This window comes from Bidens hawaiensis, unplaced genomic scaffold, assembly GCF_021521415.1.
Source record: "Bidens hawaiensis isolate Kalapana, Puna unplaced genomic scaffold, B.hawaiensis_p1.1 tig00028050_1, whole genome shotgun sequence".
Classification (NCBI taxonomy): Eukaryota; Viridiplantae; Streptophyta; class Magnoliopsida; order Asterales; family Asteraceae; genus Bidens; species Bidens hawaiensis.
The window spans coordinates 112677-118676 of NW_027494560.1; positions in this window are offsets into that span (position 1 = coordinate 112677).

Sequence of the window (6000 nt, forward strand, 5' to 3'; positions counted from 1 at the left end):
ATAAATGCCGTCAGAAAAGCAAAGTTTTGCTCAGCTTCCTTCATATTCACACTAGGAGGTGTAGCAAATGGATTAGTACTAGTAGAACTTCCAGAACCACCTGAATTACCAGCAGAGTAGAAACAAACTTTTGGGTCATTAAATAAAGCAGATTCTTTTTCACTTGCGGCATGAGTAAGAAAAGCAGTGATAGGTGAGATTGTTGAACTCAGAGGCATACTTCCACCATAGAAAGCCGGATCTTGATTTTCTTTTGAAGACTTTTGACACTTAAGATCATATTCTCTTGCTTCGATCTTTTGTAGGAATTCAAGTGCTGTCAAATTTTCATTCAGAAAATAATCATTCTCTTTCAAAACCATGAGAAATGTTGAATAGGAACTAGGAAGCACACTCTTGATAGTGTCAATTTTATCTCTTTCAGAAATTTCCATTCTCATTTTATCCATTTCAGCAATTAAATTACTAAATCTGGTAGTCATTTCTTCAACTGTTTCTCCTTTTAATAAATTAAAGTTTCGAAATTGAAACTTGAGCATCACTTTCTTACTCTCAGTTGTGTTTCCCATGCTTCTCATACGCAGATGTTGAAACAAAGATGCACATCTCTTGATACTTCCAACTTGATGAAAAATATTCTCTGGTAAAGCCATAGTCAAAGTAGAATATGCTTTTATCTCAATTTCTAAAGCTTTCTTCTCTTCTTGTGAGTATTGAGTGACAGCTTTAGGAGTATACCCAACAGTATCATCACCAATCATTGGTGCAACATAAACCTCATCCAGACAATATGAACAGTCAGGATGAACCGATCCTAAATGTGCACGAAACCGAGGTTTCCATTTGGCGAAGTCACTGAATTTCATCAATCTTGGACATTTAGAATGTGAACCAATCTCGGTATCAAGTTGCAACATTTGTTGTATCAACATATTTTGAGACGCCAATGCATACATACCAGCCATCTTTGAAAATAAACAAGTAATAAAATATCTTAACGAATCAGTGAACAGTAGTAGCGAATGGTGAACAGTTGTAACGAACTGAGACTTAACGAATCAAGTCTTAACGAATGAGGAAAATTGGTTAACGAATCAAAAGTCAACTAAGCGAGTCAACCTTAACGAATCACAACTAAGTTTAACGAATCACCCAAATGGCGAAACAGATAACGAATGTGATAAAGGCTTAACGAATCACAAGTCAACTTAACGAATTGACTAAACGAATTGACCAAGTCAACTTAACGAATTGATCAAGTGAATTGACCAAGTCAACTTAACGAATTGATCAAGCGAATTGACCAAGTCAACTTAACGAATTGATCACACGAATTGACCAAGTCAACTTAACGAATTACTAAGGAATGCTTAGCGAATTAAGATAACGAATCAGCTATAGTTGATAACGAATCAACACTATAGCGAATTATAATATAACGAATCAGGTTGTTACAACCGTTTGTAACAAACTTGATTCCTTTTTGCCACATGGCAAAAAGTTGTTATGGCACAAATTCCAAGACAAACACGTGTCAAACGAATCACTTATCTAGTTAACGAACTAGATAACACGAATTGATTAACTCACATGAATCAGCTAGCAAACTGATTAGCGAATGACAAGAATTGATAGCGAATCAAATTAAAGACTTAGCGAATCGCTTGAAACTTTATAGCGAATTGCCATCATCTTCAAACCTTCAAATATTCAAGAACAAATTTCCAGAAATATGAAGTTCAAACCCAGAAATACATCAATTTCAGATCTGTATTACACACTCAATTGTCAACCAAAACTAACAAATAATATACCAAAATGCTCGTAATCGTAAAACGAATTCAATCCAGCACAACTCGTAAACGATTAACACCATACACGAATCAATTTTAACCAAAACCACTCCCCTGTTCACGGACTCAAACCGAAAACCCAATACACATCACAAATCCAATTCACAATTCAATTCCACACAATTGAACCTCAATTATACCTTAACTAAACCAGTTTCACTCTAATCCATCCATAATCAATCCAAAACAACCCAAATTAATTCAAACTCAAACTAAACAGAAAATAAATCAAAAATTATAATAATAACAATCAAACCAAGTGACTTGAGCCCCGAAAGCTCTAATACCACTTGTTTGATCCCCTGATTAACACTCGTTCTAATCAGTAACTCAGATCTGATTCAGATCTATATGTTGATATTGATTATACAGATCTAACTCTTTTATACCTCAGTTTGATTGTTATATAATATATATATTATCAATATAAGATTAATGTGAAGCTTGAGAGAGAGAGAATACTTTAAACATTTCTGAATAATGTTAATTCTCTCAAAACTTCAACTTTTTTACAAGTGAACAGTGGTTCACTATATATAGAAGACGACCTGGTTCGCTAACATCCCCTAGCGAACCAGAGTCCCCTTCATTAAATAACTTAATTAACTTAACGAACCACCCCCTGATTCGTTAACATCCCCTAACGAATCAGGAGGGAGTACATTATAAAGTCCTAGTTCGCTAACATTCCTAGCGAACTAGACCTAACCTTAACGAACTAGTCTTAGTTCGCTAACATTCCTAGCGAACTAGACATGACATAACGAATTAGATAAACAAACATTAAATATTACATTAAAATAATCAAATAAACATTTAACGATAATTACAAAGACTCGAGACGCAAAACCGTGCACTAACATATGTGTCACAGGCGAAAGATTTGATGCTTCAGTTCTCCTCATGCAAGATCATCCACATAAAGAGAAGCGAGAACAAATCAGCAAGATGCTCTTAGCAAATTGGCTTCAACAAACTTCGAACATTTTGCTAAAGACATTCGCATCGAAATATTGGACCGCCCGTCTATTCCGCAACATCAAGTTCTAGTGATCCAAACGGGAGTAGAATCCTGGATGACACCCATTACAGCATATTCGTCATCCGGAGTCCTCCCGGAAGGAAAAACCGTGGCCCAGAAGATGAAACACAAAGCCCTGTATTATCAGATACATGACGGTGTTTTGTACCGACGTTCCTTCCTCGGACCACTACTTCGATGTGCAGACGCCGAGGACGCGAACTACTTAATCAGAGAAGTTCACGAGGGCATCTGTGGTCTTCACGCTGGCCCACACATGGTCATAGAAAAATTAATGAATACCGGATATTATTGGCCGGGGATGCATCTGGACGCTGTGCGCGAAATCAGAAAGTGTGATTCATGCCAACGTCATGCTCCTAATACGCTGCGACCAAAGAACGAGGTCATTCCAGTCACTTCGGCTTGGCCGTTCCAGAAATGGGCTATCGATATAATGGGACCTTTCCCTGAAGCCCCTGGACGCGTCGAATTCTTAATAGTAGCCATCGACTACTTCACGAAGTGGGTGGAAGCTAAACCGGTTGCTTCCATAACAGCAGCAAGTGTTAAGAAATTCCTGTGGGAATTCATAATATGCCGGTTTGGTCTTCCACTAGAACTTGTTAGCGATAACGGAACTCAGTTCGCGGACAGTGGGCTACAAGAATGGTTAAAAGAGTTACACATTTCTCGAATTTTCACATCTGTAGCCCACCCGCAAGCAAATGGTCAGGTTGAGAGAACCAATCGTACCATCAAGGAAGAAATCAAGGCAAGGTTAGGGACTAAACGGACGGGTTGGGTCGACGATTTGCCCCATGTACTATGGGGCTTCCGCACCCAAAAGAATTCCAGTAATTCTGAAACCCCCTTTAGTCTAACCTGCGGCACAGAGGCCATGATTCCGGCTGAGATTGGAATTCCAACCGCCAGAGTTATATTGATCAATGATAATGATCACGAACTCCGGATGAACCTTGACCTCCTTGAGGAGAGGAGAGAATTAGCATCAATCTGCGAGCACAATTACAAATGCCAGTTGCAAAAGTATTATAACTCGCGGGTCCAGAGATGCGAATTCGATGCGGGAGACTTTGTCTTCCGCAACAATGAAGCCTCCTGGCAAGTTGGCCCCAACTTGGGAAGGACCTTATAGAATTCAGAAAGTACAATCTAAAGGTGCCTACAAGTTAGAAAAGTTGGACGGGACTGAAATCCCTAGAACTTGGAACGGGGCCCAATTGAGGAAGTGTTACGTGTAGTATATTTTTCTTTTTGGCCTGCGTGCCTAAATAGATATTCACAATCTATGTAATTTCGTCTTTTGTAATTCGGCTTATGCCTCATTTATGAAAATTTTCATTCAAGTCATTCACGACTTGTATCGTTATGTAATCCTTTATTGGCATACAAAGAAGATCCTACAAACCCTTATATTATGAAAATAAAACAAAGTGTATCGGATACAACAAAAAACTTCTTCATTTATACAAAAGGGATTACAGGAAAGAAAGTTTAATTACAAGACAAAATCTATCTATGGCGCGACATTATCATGTCCTGCACTCTTGTCTTCCGCATCATCAGCATCTTCTTCATCTTCCTCAACGAGGTCAAGAAGGACTTTTAATTGCTCGATGCTGTCTTCCTTATCTGCAAGCTCAGATATCTGCTCCGCCAAAGAAAATTTCAGAGAGTAAAAATCCTTTGTCTTCTGGATGAGGACGGCATCAGTATCTTGGCCAGACAAGATATACTCTTCAGGAAGCTTGGAAGTGGAACCAAACTTATAGCCTTCATGAAAGCCTAGCTGGCGGCCAGCCTGCTTAGAAGCTTTCAAGAGGACAACACAGTTCCCAAGTTCATCACTCGCCCGGACGTCGACGATGACCTGTTGGAATAAATATATATATATATAAGTAACTTCAAACACTTCGATTATTTACAACAAAGAAAAAATACATACCTTTGGAATCCCTTCTGCCAACAGCCATTTTTTGTCCGCCTTAGCCCGGACAAGTTCCATCTTGTGGCCAACACACTCTAAGGCCTGATCTCGGTTCTTGGCGTTAAGGTCAGATAAGCGCTTGTCCTTGGCCGCCGATTCAGCTCGTAGAGTCTCCACTAATTTGGCATGTTCATCCAATTGCTTTTGGAGAACAACCCTGGCTTCCTCGGCAGTGGACCGAGCGACCTTCTCCGCTTCCAAAGCCTGGCTGTCCTCCCTGGCCTCATTTATAGCTTTAAGGGCTTCTTCTTTGGCATCGGAAGCAGAGGCCGCCAGCTCCTCCCATTACTCGTTCATCGCTAACCAGTCTCGAGTTATTTCCCGACTGGTGGAAATAGTATTCGCCAAGTGATAAGAGTTTGAATTCAACAACTCTTGGTGGATACTACGACGAAGACGCTCCTTCTCAGCAGGAGGAAGACTCTCTTACAAATACTCGAAGCATATGTCCACGTCACGGAACGTTGAGTCTCGACATAAAGACCAACGTGGATGATGCGGAGTAGGATCCTCCTCTTGAGGAGCTGGAGAGGTCTGAGGACCATGGAGAAACATGCTCACACCTCATTGATCTCTAAAATGATGAACATTATAAGAGGGCGACATACTGACATGATCAGTATTGTCAGTCTCCTTGTCCTTCAATGGAGAGTCATCAGCCACAAAGATTGGATCTTTGGCAGTGTTGGGAGGCGGAGATGGTGGCGGCGGAAGAAGAGTCGAACTCTTCAAACCTGAAGCACCTTCAGTAAGGTCATCCAGGTCCACTGAATAAACGTTAACAGCTGGTTAGAAATATATTTAACTTATAACAGTTAACAGATGTGAGAAATATTTAACTTACCCAAGGAAGCGTCTTCCTTGTCAAGTTGGTTTAAATGCGTTTCCAAGGCGGCGGGCTTTGCCTTCTTGGATTTTTTCTTCAAAGAAGCCTTGACGGGGTTAACCTTACGCTTACCAGCCGCTTTGGATATGCCCGCATCACCTGCTCGATGAGTATCCTCTGGGGTGATATCATCAGGCGCATTGCCTTCCGCAGCAGTGTTAGCATCGTCGTGACCTGTTGCCTGGCTAGTGGTGGCCCTTAGGTGGGTAAGACCCGCAGTTGAATCCAC